Raw genomic sequence first — 17,436 nt, forward strand, 5'->3', positions numbered from 1 at the left:
CTCCCAACGACAAAAAAAATTCATGCCGAACTTGGATTGCCTTGAGCCTCCGCAGCCCCACCTACGCGTCTAGGACGACTTTCCAGCTTCATTTCAGATGCACTCTGGGTTCTCACAATTCTCCGTTACAGTTGATCTCTGCTCGTTGCCCTCACAATCACTTTTAACATCGATGTGAGTTTAGCTGGAGTCTCTCTTCCGTGATGGGGATTCCATTCCCAAAGAAACAGAGCGATATTTCTTAATTAGGTATCTGCTCTAATGATTCGGAAAGAGAGTCAGCTGGTCCCGTTTGCTTTATTTTCATTATAAGTTAAAGATTTGGATGGTGTTTTAATGATGTATTCAGAACTGTAGAGAGATTGTCAGAATTCAATAAATATTATTAATAATCAGAAGAAAGACACTTATATTTTCTGTCATACACACACCCCTAAATGTTTAGGCCAAAGGCACGTTTTTAATGGATTCAAATAACAAATATAAATTGTGCGTCTGTTACCTGAATATCTTACCTGTTTGGAGGTTTTATTGTCAGGAACTGCCAAATTACTTGCATGCATCATTTTAATTGAACTTTAGGCCTGACATTTTTATTGAAAAAAGTGGATTTCAAGTTGTTTTTCATGCATAAAGGCTGCTAAATCTATGCTTTATTGGTGAAATCTCTCTCAAATATGGATGACCTTACCTCCATGTTCCAAGGAAAAAATAAACCTCGCTGTCTCATATCCTTGAGGTTTGACAAAAATTGATCAATTACCTCTACAGAAATCTATCATGAAAGGGCTGTTGGGAATGAAAGAAACTGAACTGTGTCCAGTTCGGCTCATCAAAATATCATCTCTGGGCCAGCGATAATCTGGGCATTCGAGACTTGGGTTCTGTTCACAGTGAGGTAACCCCTGTGTGGCTCTGGTCCCTGTTCAGAAACATGACGTGGTCAAATCTCTGGTGGTCCATAAATCGTGGGAGGGAGGCTTCCCAGGTGGCTCAGAGGTGAAGAATCCGCCTGCCAATGCAGAAGATGCAGGAGACGCAGGTTCGATCCCTGGTTTCGGAAGACCCCCTGGGGAATGAAATGGCAACCCACTCCAGTATTCTTGCCTGGGAAATCCCATGGACAGAGGAGCATGGTGGGCTACAGTTCATGGGGACGCAAAAGAGTTGGACACAACTTAGCAACTACACAACAACAAACAGTACATGGGAGACTGTGTGTGTGTGTGTGTGTGTGTGTGTGCTCATTCAGTTGTGTCCAACTCCTTTATCCCTGGAGGGTAAAAGTCAGGGCTCATAATCTGTATTTTGATGAAACAAGAATGCACATATAATTATGATAAACATTGAAGCTGTCACCCTAGAAACAGAATGTAAAAGGCCTGAAAACTCCACCTGATACCAGCAGGTACCAGTGGCATCTCTTGTCATCCTAGTAGACTTTGTCCAGATCTAGAGTGGCTCATGTGTGCACAGTGTGACATGTTTATGAAGAATGCATAATTCTGCCATTATATTCTATGGTTAATTTTAGCCTGTAAGTATAGACATACTCTACAGCATTTGCTATAATCAGCGCCATATAATTTGTGTAGTTGCTGCATAGAAATAATATCACTTTGTTTTCCTATTTTGTTTTTCTTTGGAGAGCTGGTGGTTTAGCACCGATTTATATCTTTTCCGGGGGTAGACGGTGAATAGAGTAATCTGCTCTCCCGTGAGGAATGAGTGAACAAACGGAGGTGACTGGTCCTCGGTCTGCAGACAGTGTCCAGCAAGTCCTGGAAGAGCGTGTAAAGCACTTGTGCCAGAGTTCCTGTTCGCAAGGAGTTCACAGTGTTTTTAGAGAAATAATAAGTCCATGGATCCAGGTCTCTGTTTTGTCTTAATATTTTGCTTGAGGTCTGGTTACCACCTGTCATTACTGGAGTCTGTATGAAGATAGTTGCTTCTGGAAAAAAATAATTTGGCCTCTAAGCAATGTTGAGAGAATTAAAGGCAGAAAGTTGGGATGATGAGAAAATAGAAGAATCAGTAGTTGTTAGCATTATGAGGATAAAAAACAGTTTATGGGTTTAAAAAAGTGCTTTGTAGGTAAGGTGACCATGTCCTGGTTTATGCCAATGTCCTGGCTTGAGTTTTAAAGGTATTCCTTTTTATTCTCAGTGGTGTCCTTGTTTGGGTTATGTTACATGGGCAACATATGTATTGATGAGGCATACATATTTCCTCATCAGATATTTCATATTTGAAAATAGCAACAGATTGGAAATGAAGACTTCGGTGAAATTGATTTTTGAGGTCTCCTTTTACTATACCCAGGTGACCCACTGCTAAAGAATCTGCCTGCCAATGCAGGAGATACAAGAGATGAGGTTTGATCTCTGGATCAGGAAGATCCCCTGGAGTAGAAAATGGCAACCCTATCCAGTATACTTGCCTGGAAAATTCCATGGACAGAGAGCCTGGGGGGCTACAGTCCATGAGGTCGCAAAGACTCAGACACACACACACACACACACACACACACACACACACACACACACACACACACACACACACACACACACACACACACACACACACTTTGCTGTACCACGATCTGATGTTTATGTCAGCTTCTATTTTTATAGGAGTACTGGTATTGACGATATTTCTTAGAAGAAAAGTGAAGATAAAAAAAAAAAAACTTTTCTCAGGGTGCTGCAAAATTATCTAAGTTGAGACTGGAATTCAGAACTTAGAAACTTCATTGCCTGTACTAATTTCCACTCCATATGGTAGAAGTTCAGTCGCTCAGTCATGTCCAACTCTTTGTTACCCCATGGACTGCAGCATACCAGGATTCCCTGTCCATCACCAATTCCTGGAGCCTACTCAAACTCATGTCCATCATGTCGGTGATGCCATCCAACCATCTCATCCTCTGTCGTCCCCTTCTCCTCCCACCTTCAGTCTTTCCCAGCATCAGGGTCTTTTCCAATTAGTCAGTTCTTCACATCAAGTGGCCAAAGTATTGGAGTTTCAGCTTCAGCATCAGTCCTTCCAATGGATATTCAGGACTGATCTCCTTTAGGATGCACTGGTTGGATCTCCTTGCAGTCAAAGGGACTCTCAAGAGTCCTCTCCAACACCACAGTTCAAAAGCATCAATTCTTCTGCGCTCAGCTTTCTTTATAGTCCAACTCTCACATCCATACATGACTACTGGAAAAACCATAGCTTTGACTAGATGCACCATTGTTGGCAAAGTAATGTTTCTGCTTTTTAATATGCTGTCTAGGTTGGTTATAGCTTTTCTTCCAAGGAGCAAGCGTCTTTTAATTTCATGGCTGCAGTCACCATCTGCAGTGATTTTGGAGCCTCAAAAAAGAAAGCCTGTCACTGTTTCCGTTGTTTCCCCATCTATTTGCCATGGAGTGATGGGACCGGATGCCATGATCTTCATTTTCTGAATGTTGAGTTTTAAGCCAACTTTTTCACTCTCCTCTTTCACTTTCTTCAAGAGGCTCTTGAGTTCTTCTTCACTTTCTGCCCATAAGGGTGGTGTCATCTGCATATCTGAGGTTATTGCTATTTCTCCCGGCAATATTGATTCCAGCTTGTGCTTCCTCCAGCCCAGCGTTTCTCATGATGTACTCTGTATATAAGCTAAATAAGCAGGGTGACAATATACAGCTTTGATGTACTCCTTTCCCAATTTGGAACCAGTCTGTTGTTCCATGTCCAGTTCTAACTGTTGCTTCCTGACCTGCATACAGATTTCTCAGGAGGCAGGTCAGGTCCTCGGGTATTCCCATCTCTTTAAGAATTTTCCACAGTTTGTTGTGATCTACACAGTCAAAGGCTTTGGCGTAGTCAATAAAGCAGAAGTAAGTGCTTTTCTGAAATGCTCTTGCTTTTTCGATGATCCAGTGGATGTTGGCAATTTGATCTCTGGTTCCTCTGCCTTTTCTAAATCCAGCGTGAACATCAGAAGGTTCATCGTTCACATGCTGTTGAAGCCTGACTTGGAGAATTTTGAGCATTACTCTGCTAGTGTGTGAGATGAGTGCAATTGTGTGGTAGTTTGAACATTCTTTGGCATTGCCTTTCTTTGGGATTGGAATGAAAACTGATGTCTTCCAGTCCTGTGGCCACTGCTGAGTTTTCCAGATTTGCTGGCATATTGAGTGGGGGAAATGGAAAAAGGCAAAGAAATACATACTTTTGACTGTACCCCTCTGCTGTCACCACTTACACTGGTTATGTGATTTGGCTTTCCAGGACAGCAAAGAAGAAAACACAGATATTATAAACCTTGTGATAATTTGCCCAAGAAATCTCATTTGCCAAGGCTATTGCGTTTCTGTTCCACCTTCTGTGGGAAAGTGCATTACTGTGAGGAATGCCCACCACTAACGCTTTTGAAACAGGACTGCTGTTTGAGTGTGTTTCCTGGGACCTCTCTGACGGAGGTGGTTATTATTTGTATTCAGTGGAACAGTCTCCATGAGATCCATGAGCTCAAGGAGCCGTCAAGCGCCAATCATCAGAGGCTGAAATGAAAAGATCATTTGCTCAGTCTCCATGTCCCTTTGCCCTCAGTCAGAGTAGTAGATACGCTCAAGGTCAGGAAGTGATCTGTGGGACAAGGCGTTGCTTTCAGAGAACATGAGGTCTCAGAGAGATAGGCCTTGAGGGCTGATGCAACCAAGGGAGGTGATGAGAGGCAGGAACAGGGCAGTATGAGGCACTCAGAGAACTGATACCCGAGTCGTCATGATGCTACGTCCCAAAGTAGCAGTAAGTCTCAGGGCAGTGCAGAGAATGGCAGAGACTCCTGTTCAACTAGGGAGCATTCACTGAAGTGCTTTTCAAGATGGATTTAATTGATGAAGTCGAATGAAGGGAGAACAGATAGAAAACAATTAGCCTGATATGCTTGTGGCCCTGAAAATTCTCTTTGCTGATCTGCCTGGTGTGGTCAAAACAGCGGGGGAAGCCTTGGCAATCCTATTGATTTCTGTCTAGTCTCAGGAAACCATGAAGTATGAAAGGAGTCTTGGTGACCATAATGTGCATTCTGGAGTGAGAAAAAGTCAAGCCCGCAGGTGAATAGCATTTCTGTAACTCCTGAGTGTATTTGCTCATTAGTGGCAGGAGCCGCAGACCTTTGTCGGCAAAGTAATGTTTCTACATTTTAATATGCTGTCTAGGTTGATCATAGCTTTTCTTCCAAGGAGCAAGCATCTTTTAATTTCATGGCTGCAGTCACGATCTGCAGTGATTTTGGAGCCCAAGAAAATAAAGTCTCTCACTGTTTCCATTGTTTCCCCATCTGTTTGCCATGAAATGATGGGATCGGATGCCATGATCTTCATTTTCTGAATGTTGAGCTTTAATCCAGCTTTTTCACGCTCCTGTTTGACCTTCATCAAGAGGCTCTTTAGTCCTTCTTTGCTTTCTGCCATAAGGGTGGTGTCATCTGCATATCTGAGGTTATTGCTATTTCTCCCGGCAATATTGATTCCAGCTTGTGCTTCCTCCAGCCCGGCATTTTGCGTGATGTACTCTGCATATAAGTTAAATAAGCAGAGTGACAATATACAGCCTTGACGTACTCCTTTTCCAATTTGGAACCCGTCTGTTCCATGTCCGGTTCTAACTGTTGCTTCTTGACCTGCATACAAATTTGTCAGGAGGCAGGTCAGGTGGATATCTTTTAGGCAAGTGAGGATGGTAGAATGCTAATGGTTTGTTTTTTAATTAGCTTAAATCTTGCCCATTGAAGCTTTGGCATACTCCTTTGTGGCTCAGCTGGTAAAGAATCCGTTTGCAGTGTGGGAGACCTGGGTTCGATCCCTGGGTTTGTAAGATCCCCTGGAGAAGGGATAGGCTACCCACTCCAGTATTGTGGCCTGGAGAATTCCATGGACTATACAATCCATGGGGTCACAAAGAGTTGGACACTGCTGAGCGACTTTCACTTTTGTTTTATTCCTGATGTCAAGACATCTTTCCTGTGCACCAGACACAGTATTTTCTAGAACAGCATGGTTTGCTGAAACTTAGAATCGTTCTGCACCTGCCTTGTCTGATATGGTAGCCGCTGGTGCATGTTGCAGTAGATTTCTTAAAGGATGGTTTCTGTGACTGAGAAATCTTCATTTTAGTTCTAACTATGCAAGATGGAAATCGCTGCATGTGGCTAGTGGCTGCTGTATTATTGCACAGCGCAGTTCTCAACACCATCATCACTACGCTGACTGCAAGGCACTGGCAGCCCCGAGTGGTGGGGGAGGGGAGAGAGGGGTAAAACGTTGTCCTAGAGAGGGGTCCGCGTTCTGGTCCGGGGAGCAGAGAGAGGGGAGCCACCACCTCCTTGGGATGGGGATGTCAGGGAGGCGTCAACAGAGATCTGGTGTTTGAATCTTGATGGACAAGCGGAGTCTACTCCAGACACCAGAGACGAATGAAAAGGGGAGTGGATTTTCAGCAGTGGGGGAAATGGGCACAAGCTCGTAGTGTGCGCAGGAGCAGAGGGGCCCAGAGTGAATCTTGTGATTCTGGTCCCTTCTTCCGCCCTCTCACATTACTATTAAACTGTGCACGTTTCCCCATTACTGGAACTTCCTTCTGTCTGTCTGTCTCTCTCTATATATACACACAGATATACATATATATGGGACTCCCAGCTGATTCAGTGGTAAAGAATCTGCCTGCCAGTGCAGGAGTCTCAACAGACTTGGGTTTGATCCCTGGGTCGGGAAAATGCCATGGAAGAGGAAATGGAACCCGCTCCAGTATTTTTGCCTGGAAAATCCCACAGACAGAGGAACCTGGCAGGCTACCGTCCATGGGGTCTCAAAAGAATTGGACACAACCGAGCAACTGAACATGCACATAGACACACATATACGTATATATTTCCCTCCCTCTGGAGGGAGGCAAACTAGCATGTACTTCTGCTAAGAACCCAGCTACAGTCCTCTGCACTGTTAGCCCCTGTTCCACCATGACATGCAGCATGACCTCACACAGACCAACTGCTGCCTGGACCTCAGACTCCTCTTACGGAGGAGGGGTCGGGACTCAGAGCTGGAGGCCCAGTAAGCAGTTTGGTGCCTCCTCCCAGCTCCAGCAATCATTAGCTTCAGTATAATTTGCTCTCCCCTGCACCCACAAGTCCCTGTGATGGCCTTCCCTCGCGAGTGTGGAAACACCCTGGCGTCATCTGAAGCTGGGTGGTGTTTAACTCAGGAGATGCCTCAGGGTTGAACGCGCTGCCCCGTAGTCGGTGCTGGCTGGTCTCTTCCAGCTCACATTGCTCACGTTTTGGTGCTTGGAGGGCTTGCTCTGTAGCTGCATCGTTTCCTCCCCTTCCAGGTACTCCTATCCCAGAGATGAGCATGCCCTCTGGAGCCTGTGCAGAGACTACACGAGTGTGTTTGGAGATGGCAGGCTCAGCTGTGATTTGGGGGAGCGCTCGTCTGTCATTACCTCAGTCGGCAGTACGCAGTACACAGGGGCTGTCTGTGTGGCTTCTGAGAAGAACAGAACATTCACTATTTTTCTATGACCTACCTGCTGGTGAGGTACAAAAGGCCTCCGCTAAACCCCAAGGGAATGCCACTTGAGCTGCGGCTAATAGGCAGATGGATAACTGGTTGACCAAACGTGCAGGGGCTGAGAAGAAAGCTCCCTTTTGTAAATGAACCTCTCAGGCTTTTCATTCGGAGGCCCGTGAATTCTCTCTTCATCCATGATGGTTGTGCTGATCTGCAGGGAAGAGGATTTGAAGCCGGGTGGAGCAGGAGGGCGTTGCTGGTGGGTGAGGAGGACCCAGCCTTAGAAGACGTCTGTGGGGGAGAACACCCATCGATTTTGCCATTCCAGCCCTTCCGCATTCTGTACCTGTCATCTCAGAAGGTGGACAGAGTATCACACACGATGGGCTCATTCACTCAGCTGGGGCGGTTAAATATAGAGTTCTGGTGTGAAATTAGCAGCCTACTGAAAACAGAGCCACGTCCTCAGAATCCATAAAAACACTCTCCAAGTTTCCGCCGATAGGGTGACTATACACGTGCCTAGTAAAGTCCAGGGTCCTTTATGATGGTGTATGTACTAAGTACCCACACCTGCACGTATGCTTTTCTGAAAATGGGCTAAACAATCTATACCTTTCCTATTTTCACCTATTTGTATGATGGGGTCTGTGGCCAAGGATCACAGAAAGTAACCCATGAGGGGACCAAAAATATCTTCATTGTGTGCTGCTACCGCATGGACTGTAGCCCACCAGGCTCCTCTCGTCCGTGGGATTTCCCAGGCAAGAATACTGTGGTGGGTTGTCCTTCTCCAGGGGATCTTCCCCACCCAGAAATCAAACTTGGGTCTCCCACATTACAGGCAGATTCTTTACCTTCTGAGCCACCAAGGTGTTCTCCATGATGTCTTTTAAAATTTGTTTATTGTTTCTTTATTTTTTTTATTTTTATCTTGTATTGGGGTATAGTTCCTTTACAATGTTGCGTTAGTTTCAGGTGTGCAGAAAGTGGTTCATTATACATATGTGTATGTCTGTTGCTTTTCGGGCTGTTACAGCGCGTTGAGTAGAATTCCCTGTGCTATACAGTAGGTCCTTGCTGGTTATCTATTTCACACACCGTAGTGTGTATCTGTGAATCCCAAACTCCTCATTTATCCTTCTTCCCACTTTCCCTTTGGGTAACCATAGAATCTGTTTCTGTTTTGGAAATAAATTCATCTCTATCTCTCTTTTTTTAGATTCCACATATAACTTGTGTCATATGACATTTGTCTTTCTCTTTCTGACTTACTTCACTAAGTGTGATGATCTTTAGGTCCATCCATATTGCTGCAAATGGCATTTATTTTGTTCTTTTTCATGACTGAGTAATATTCCATTGTGTATATGTACCACGTCTGTTTTACCCATTCCGTTGTGGTCGTGTAGACCACGGATGGTCATCTAGGTTGCTTCCATGTCTTGGCTGTCGTACATAGTGCTGCCATGAACGTAGGGCTGCATGTGGCTTTTGGAATTATAGTTTTCTCTGGATATATGCCCAGGAGTAGGATTGCTGGGTCATATGGCAGCTCTGGGTTTCCATTACGTCTTCACCTAGTGCTCTGCAGACACTTGTGTGCAAACAGATCTCCTGGAGATTCTATCACAATGCAGATTCTGATTCAGTGGGTTTGGCAGACTCCTGAGAGTCTGCACAGCTAGCAAAATTTCCCATGATGAGGTTGCTGCTGTCCTGTGGATAAGCCTTTGGGTCTTTGTATGTATGTCCCATTTTAGGGAGAAGCCTCTTAAGTCTTGCCTGGGGAATTCCATGGACAGAGGAGCCTGGCAGTCTATAGTCCATGGGGTCGCAAAGAGTCGGACACGACTGAGAGACTATCACTCACTCATCACTCAAGAGTTTGAAGCTCAAGGACCAGTGGAATCTGAGAAATAAGTCAGTGAAGATGTTTATCCGTGGACCCAGGTTTCGAGTCTGTGCACACATTCGGGCATTCTGGAGTTCTTCCAAAGAGAAGCCAAATGAAGTCTTCCATTGTCAGGGTCTACGAGTAATCTATTTATTTCAAATACATTTTTGAGAGTGTGTGTTTGGCACTTTCCCACTCAAGTTGCCCTCAATGCCCCTGACAGCACGTTGGTAGCACCGTGGTTGGAAACGTAGGAAGCTCTGGCCTTGGCAGTGAGATGCTTGTTTGGGTCTCCGCGCTGGAGAATTGCAGGAGCGGCCGGAGGCGGGCTCTGCGTCCCAGGAGACACCGCTCTGTCCCTGCGGGAGGAAGTGCCTGCGGGGAAAGCCCAGGATGGATGCTTCTGCAGCCAGCCCCTGTCTTCTTAGAGAAGGGAGCCTGGTGCCTCGACAGGATGATTGCACATGATGCCTTTGGGCTGTTTTAATACCTCTGCTTCAAGCGTATTTGTTTTCCCTTATTTTCTAGTGTCTTTGAGAAAAATTCTGTCTTATACTGTATAACCCGTTTGGAGAGAAATGACGGGTCTGATTCTGTGATGAAATACACATATTTCTCAGGGTTTGTTTTTTTTGGAGACATTGATCTCTGCTGTAATGCAGGAGACTCGCTCGGGTTTGATCCCTGGGCCCGGAAGATCCCTCGGAGGAGGGCACAGCAATCCACTCCAGTGTTCTTGCCTAGACAATTTCCTCAACATAGGAGTCTGGTGGGTTACAGTCCTTGGGGTCGCAAAGAGTCGGACACGACTGAGTGATTAACACTTTCATTTTCACTTTGATGTTTGATTTCTAGGCAGTCTTTAGTGTGAAAGACAAACATTTATTTTCTACCAGTTCCTGGAAAATGTTCCTGATTTTAAAGCCTTGAGGCTGGCCTTGCCGGTGCAGCCATGTAGTTCCTCTTCTGTAATTCTCGTGCTTGAATCGTGAGCAGCTAGTGATATAGATTAATGCTTTATACACTCTCAGAGCTGAGCTCCCATGCTGCAGTTAGAAGGTTCAAAGCATTGATTTTTCTCTGACAGCTCTTAAGATATTGGACGCCCAAAATATAGGAAGGTTGGTTAATCTCTATAGCTAGTATGTTGCTTGCAGTAGAGAATGTTGGTGAAACATATGGTTTTTCTTTATTATAAGATGCACCAGGGGTATGAAGAATGCTTTAAATCATTGTGAAAATTAGAAAAATAAAACTTCCTCATTAGCTCAAGAATGTAAGATTCAAAACAACATTCAGTTTGATATTTGGCTATTTATTCAACATCTGATTTTACATAATTTTGATTAGTAAGGTCAGTCATTAGAATTAGATTATATCCTGTAATGATTTCTATCAAGGCTTTTAAAAATGCTTACCCTTGGGGGCAAACAGAGGCAGGAAGAGGAGGTAACCAAATTCAAATTCCTTAATATCATCCTTTGTAATTAGAAATAAGATTTTAGTAGACTATTTCCATAATGTAGTCCCAAATCATTTTTATAACTTAATAAGTATGAACTAACGTTAGTGAGAAGGAGAAATTTCAGCTTGTCATTCTATAATGTACTTATTTAAATTATTCTGGTCACAGGCATAATATTAATACCTCATCTACCGAGAGAATTCTACATATGCACTGACTGAATTGGTGTATAGTTTGTATTTTGTTACTGATTTTTTCTATTTTAATTTTAAAAAATTTTATTTTTTGACTGTGCAACGTGGCATGTGGGATCTTTTGTTTTTGATTATTTTTTTTTTTTTTTGAGTATAGTTGCTTTACAATGTTGTGTTAGTTTCTGCCATACAACAAAGTGAATCTGCATGAAATGTGAAATGTTAGTCGCTCAGTTGTCTCCAACTCTTTGTGACCCCAAGGACTGTAGCCCGCCAGGCTCCTGTGTCCATGGAATTCTCCAGGCAAGAATACTGGAGTGGGTAGCCATTCTCTTCTCCAGGCAATTTTCCCTACCCAAGGATGAAACCCAAGTCTCCTGCATTGCAGGCAAAATTCTTTACTGTTTGAGCCACTAGGGAAGCTCCGAATCAGCCATACGTGCACAGATATCCCCTCTTGTTTGAATTTCCTTCCCATTTAGGCCACCACAGAGCATTGAGTAGAATTCCCGGTGCTATACAGTAGGTTCTCAAGAGTTATCTATTTTATACATAATATCAGTAGTATATATATAGCACTTGTTTTAAAAGGGAGAATGGAGGGAAAGAAAAACCTTATCACAGATTCTCTTGTGGGTGCTAGCTTTTCCCAAACCTTTGTATTCTGATTCCCCTTCTAAGGATGTTTCCCTCATACCTGACCCGCTAGAATGGATTGTTTGCGAGGGAAGTTGTGGGATGCAAGGTGGAACGGAGGTGTGATGTTTCAGTGCCCATATAGGAGCTGTCACCTGTTCCTCTCATGGTGATGCAGGAACAAACACACCTGATACTAGACTGAAGCATTTAGAGGTCCCCAAGACCATCTGTCTTCTGCCATCAGCTGCAAGTTCAAGGTTCCATAAGTCGTCAGAAAGACTTACAGAACTCAGAAAGCCTTAAACTCATGGTTATGCTTTATTACAGCAAGAGGATGTAGATTAAAGTCAGTGAAAGAAAGAGACACATAAGTCAAGGAGAATTCTAGACATGGGGCTGCCAGCCGCCCTCTCCCTGTGGGTTCATGGGCAATGCCAGCTGCTCCCAGCAACAATACACACAGAGTGCCAACCAGGAGGCTCAGCTGAGCCTTGGTGTCTGAGCTCTTGTTGGGAATGTGGTCATGTAGACACAGTTGAACACCCAAGTGCTGACCTTGGCCTCCCAGCCCCTCCAGAGCTCGAGCTGTTACCATATGGCCCAAATGCCCACCCTGAATGGTGTCAGCCTAGACTGTCTGGCAGCCCAAAATCACCAGGTAAGCGAAGACGTTGTTATGAGGCAGGACATTCCAAGGTCTTGGAGCTTGTATCCCGGGGTCCAAGGACAAAGGCCAGACTTCTCTCTGGGCAGGCGGTGAGTGAGGCGGGGCATCGTTGGTAAGTCCAGGAAGCAGGACCTGTGAGAGGTGAGAGTGAATCCCCTCATCACAGATGCGAGCATGATGAGGCCTCACCCAGGTTTGAGGGATCCCTGACTGTAGACACGTCCTGAGATGTAGATCGGCATTAAGTCCGAATGGAAAGGAGAGAAATCTTTGAAAACCACTTACAGGTAATTCGGAGTATTATCAAAATAGCCCGTATTCAAATCCAGATTCTACATTATTTAATAATGACAACAGAGATTGTATCTTTGCTGTTTCCCTTGGTCTTTTCATCCATAATTTGGAAGTCACAAAAATGCTGAATACAAGTTTGGTCTTGATGAAGGCCATGACTCCAGCTTTATTTTCTGAGACTCCGTAGTTTCATTTCTGTAGTTGCTAACTAGCTAACATGATTTTCAACCTGTCTTCTTAAGCCTGGAGTGAAATATTACTGAACTGGGGAATCTTTTCTGAATCTTCATCTCAACTGTTCTTATCTAGTAGTAATGGCAGAGCTTGCTAAGTGACTCTGTGTCTTCAAAAGACAAAAAATTAATCCTGCACGCGTGCTCAGTCACTAAGTCGTGTCCGACTCTTTGCAACCCCCATGGACTGGAGCCCGCCAGGCCCTTCTGTCCTTGGGATTTCCCAAGCAAGAACACTGGAGTGGGTTGCCATTTCCATCTCGAGGGGATCTTCCTGATCTAAGGATGGAATCTGCATCTCCTGCATTGCAAGTGGAGCCTTTATCAACTGAACCAGCAGGGAAGCCCAATCCAGAACCTATCTGTGCATGAGTTGATTCTTCTTGATGCTGTTGACATTGAGGTTCCATTGACTAGTAATTCTGTTTCTAGTTATGTAAGCTTTGGAATTGATCACATGTGTGCCAAGTTTTTATACATAAGCAAGAGTATTCATCAAAGCATCATTTACATGTATAAAGAACCTATAGAAAGGGCAACATTCCACCTTTGTTTGAGCGAAGTGGACATCCATGGTGGAGGTTACATAAAGGTTTAAGAATTAAACATGATTAAAATAGAATGTAGCATATCCTGGGCAACCATGACATATTATGTCTGAAAAAAAGTATTTAGGGATATATGGAAATACTTCCTCTATATTAAGAAAATATTACAAAAAATACAGATGGTATTGTGCAAATTCTATGTGCATGTGCATGCATGCGTGTGTGTGTGTGTGTGTTTGTGTAATGGGCTGAAAATAAAATGAAAAATTAAGCCAACTGTTCCTGCATCCGCTGGGGTTAGGTTTGTAGTGTGAAGCAGAGAAAGGAGTTCAGTGGCATAATACTTATTATGGTCCCAATTCTTGTGTCGCTGCCTTCCACTTACGGGGGGCAGGGGAGGGCTCTGAGCTGTTAAAGGGGAGCTCTGCGGAATGGAAATGCAGGGTGGGCCGGGGGCTGGGCAGGTTTGGGAGCGAAATTTCTCTGGACAATGAGGTAAGGCAAGTTGAGTTTCTGAGAACGTTCAAAAGGACGAGTTGGAAGATTGTAGGAGAGAAGAAGTATTGAGTATATGAGAAGCAACAGTGATAAGAAGCCAGAGACATGATCCAGGGGAAATACCCAGTGGGCAGAGAGCCAAAACCTTTTAAGCAAACAGCTGACTGATGTGAAGTTTTAAGTCTGTGTCTTCAGGATAAACCTGTCCAAGACCTGAGCGTTTGATGAAACATGCTGTCTCCCCATTGGCCTTGTTGAATAATTTTGAGGAAGTCAAGGAAGAGGGCAGTGTTCTACCGTATGTTTGAAGGAAGTGGCCAGCTATGGTCGATGGGCTTGTGGTGACAGGGGCTTTGAGCCAGAAGGGACCGTGAAAAACCGAGCAGGTGGCATGGCAGTCAGTGTGACCTTGGCCCAGGGGCCAAACTCCAGCTTGACTTTGTCCAAAAAGGGAGGTGGCCTCACCTATTATTTTACTAAATTAATACAACGCATACACACAGTGCCTAGAAAAAAGGCCGGAAAGATATGTCCATCTTTATTGTTTTTGTCTCTAGATGTATGGCATTTATCTAATTTTTCTTTTGAGTTTTTCCTTCCTTTCCAAATGGGTATTTTGAAATGGGGGACAACTAAGTGATCTTTCTCAAGGAGGAAGAGGCTTTGACTGTATGCTTCTTTTTTTGATGCACACTGTTACTCTCTCTGGGTTCATAAACTTGGATAGAACATTTGCAGACAGGATCTTACAAAGTCTAAAAATCTCAGTTTACATTTGTCAACATAAGCCATGTCCCGCAGCCTCCTCTGGCCCAGTCTGGCCTTCTCGTGACTCATGGAAACATGGGGCGATGAGTCCAGGAAAGAGGGTTAGACGTTGCCTTGGATGCTCCTCCACTGTCCTTCTTGGATTCCCCCTCGAGCCTGGGATGGGGCAACACACTACATCATATTACTGCTACCCAGCGAAGGTGGAATTGCTCCTTGCAGTTTCAAGGAGGGAGAGAATTCTGACTTTGTAATCCTCAGCCCGAAGCAGATGGTTTCCTTAGTGTGAAGACTGCAGATTAAGAAAATATGTTGGTATCTTGAAATAAAAGACAACGAGCTACTGGTCGGTGTCTAGGCAGAAGTAACCATCCATCAGAATGGGTCACAGTCATTTGCTCACAAATGTCTGGACAAGCTGCTTAGGGACCATCCAGAAGGCATTATTCCTACATCCTCGTGGGCTTCCTGCACCCGCACACACCTTGTCTGTTGTCCCCACTTGTCTGCTCCGTGTTCTTCCCACTGGACCCTAAGTGATGTGGGGGATAGGAGCCTCGCTTCTGTATTTCATAGCATCTCATAGAGCAGTGGCTCAGAGAAGTAAACCAGTCAGTGTGTGCTGCAGGAGGAATAAATGAAGCCACGCAAGTTAAACTACTCAGTTAAGAATGTTTTATTATCATGTAAACCCGAGAAACTTGTTCCCATTGTGGAGCGAGGGAGAGAGGAGGAAACTCACGGAGACAGAAGCCATGGGTCATTCTGCACCCCTTTGACTTAGAAAATATTTGGAGGACAAAGGATTTGGGAGCTGATGTTGAGGTCTGGTGGAGAGTGAAGTTACCTCTTCTATTTTTAAGACAAAGATTTTTCAGCTTTTTAAATTGACTTTTAAAATTGAGTTATAGTTGATTTACCATATTGTGTTAATTTCTGCTGTACAGCAAAGTGATTCAGTTGTAGGTATATACGTATGTGCTTTTGTAAAATATTCTTTTCCATTTGGTTTTATCATAGGACACTGAATATAGTTCTCTTTGCTATACATTAGGACCTTGTTTATGAAGTTATCTCTTCTGCAGCTTTTTGTAGGAGTCTTTTTTTGGGTGTGGGTACTAATCTTGGCCCCTGGATTTCAAACAGAAGCCTTGTGTCTGTCATTTGAAACCTCCAACTCATCAAAGTGCACAGTGGAACATTTGTAGATGATAGATGACCCGGACTTGAATCCCAGCTTGGATGCTCACGGGCTGGGGGAAAAGCCAGGATGTTTGTAGTCTAGTAGCTGCTCAATAAACGCCTGTAGGAACTCAGCAACACCCTGCGGAATCACAGCTATTGTTGCGAGTGGTCCTTACGTTCAACTCCAAGCTTATTTCTGCTCCAGAGTGTTTGTTGCTCAGGTTTCCAGTGCGAGGAAATCCTGTTCTTGAGATTCAATGATGATTTTTCATTTTTTTCCAAGACTTAAATGTAGAAAATGTGTAAGAATCTGTGATGGGTGAGGGGAGAATGAAAACTTCCTCAAGGGAAATTAGTGAAGGTGGACGAGGACTCCACGCACTGGCTGGTCGCATGGCCACTTTCAGCACATGGCTAAGAAGCAACAGGTGTGAATTATCACTCTGATGTTGAGGCTTTTCCCGTGGACGCAGGTGCAAGACACGTGCTTCTCCTGTCCCCTGCACTGTTGGCTCAGCATAGCAAATGAGACTATTTCTTAGAAAAACCTCCCCACGCCACTCACCTGAGTTGTGAGTAGTTATCATTCCACCTAAGCCACTTATGGGTTGTATAAATGGCCATTGAGGTGAATTGTGGGCATAGCACACATTGGTAACCTATAAATAATGTGCAGAGGTGGTTGTTGTTCAGACTCCAGACTCCACACACTGGCTGTGGAGTCAGTCAGTCGCTTAGTCGCATCCAACTCTTTGTGACCCCATGGACTGCAGCACGCCAGGCTTCCCTGTCCTTCACTGTCTCCCAGAGTTTGCTCAAACTCACGTCCATTGAGTTGACATTGCCACCCAGTCATCTCATCCCCTGTCGTCCCCTTCTCCTCCTGCCCTCGGTCTTTGCCAGCATCAGGGTCTTTTCCAGTGAGTCAGCTCTTCGCATCAGGTGGCCAAAGTATCGGAGCTTCAGCTTCAGCATCAGTCCTTCCAGTGAATATTCAGGGTTGATTTCCTCTAGGATGGACTGGTTGGACCTCCTTGCGTCCACGGGACTTGCAGATATAGCCTGTAAAGCGTGACAGGAGGATTCCAAGCTATACCCACTGCGGGAAGAGTTCACGTGTTTAATAGACAGTGATTGCAGTAGATTAAGAATGCAGAATCAATTCGAGAGGCTCCTGAATTGGCTTCCTTGGTGGCTCAGACAGTAAAGAATCTGCCTTCAGTAAAAGACCCGGGTTCAATCCCTGGGTTGAGAAGATCCCCTGGAGAAGGGAATGACAACGCACTTCAGTACTCTTGCCTGGAGAATCCCATGGACAGAGGAGCCTGGTGGGCTGCAGTCCATGGGGTTGCAAAGAGGCGGGGACAGCTGAGCCACTGATACACCGTGATCCGAGTACAATGTAGAAGCAGTTGCTGCAGCCCCAGTGCTTTGGCCACACTGACAGGTTGCCAGCTGTTCAGGAGTGCAGCCTTCCGGAAGCTGTGTCCCTGTTTTG

At 44.7% G+C, this 17,436-nt stretch overlaps 1 protein-coding gene and 1 long non-coding RNA gene across 4 annotated transcripts in view; both read left to right on the forward strand.

Annotated features, from left to right (window-relative positions):
- The window catches only part of DPP6 (dipeptidyl peptidase like 6), a 774,296-nt gene that overhangs the window by 289,867 nt on the left and 466,993 nt on the right, over window positions 1-17,436 (forward strand). The window lies entirely within an intron of this gene.
- On the forward strand, window positions 1,414-10,727 carry LOC145524570 (uncharacterized). Its single transcript, XR_014067675.1, has 2 exons — window positions 1,414-1,537; window positions 7,369-10,727. It is a non-coding gene; the product is annotated as an uncharacterized LOC145524570 (long non-coding RNA).

The sequence above is a fragment of the Giraffa tippelskirchi genome, chromosome 10, assembly GCF_054371585.1.
Source record: "Giraffa tippelskirchi isolate mGirTip1 chromosome 10, T2T-mGirTip1v1.2.pri, whole genome shotgun sequence".
In the NCBI taxonomy this organism is placed as follows: Eukaryota; Metazoa; Chordata; class Mammalia; order Artiodactyla; family Giraffidae; genus Giraffa; species Giraffa tippelskirchi.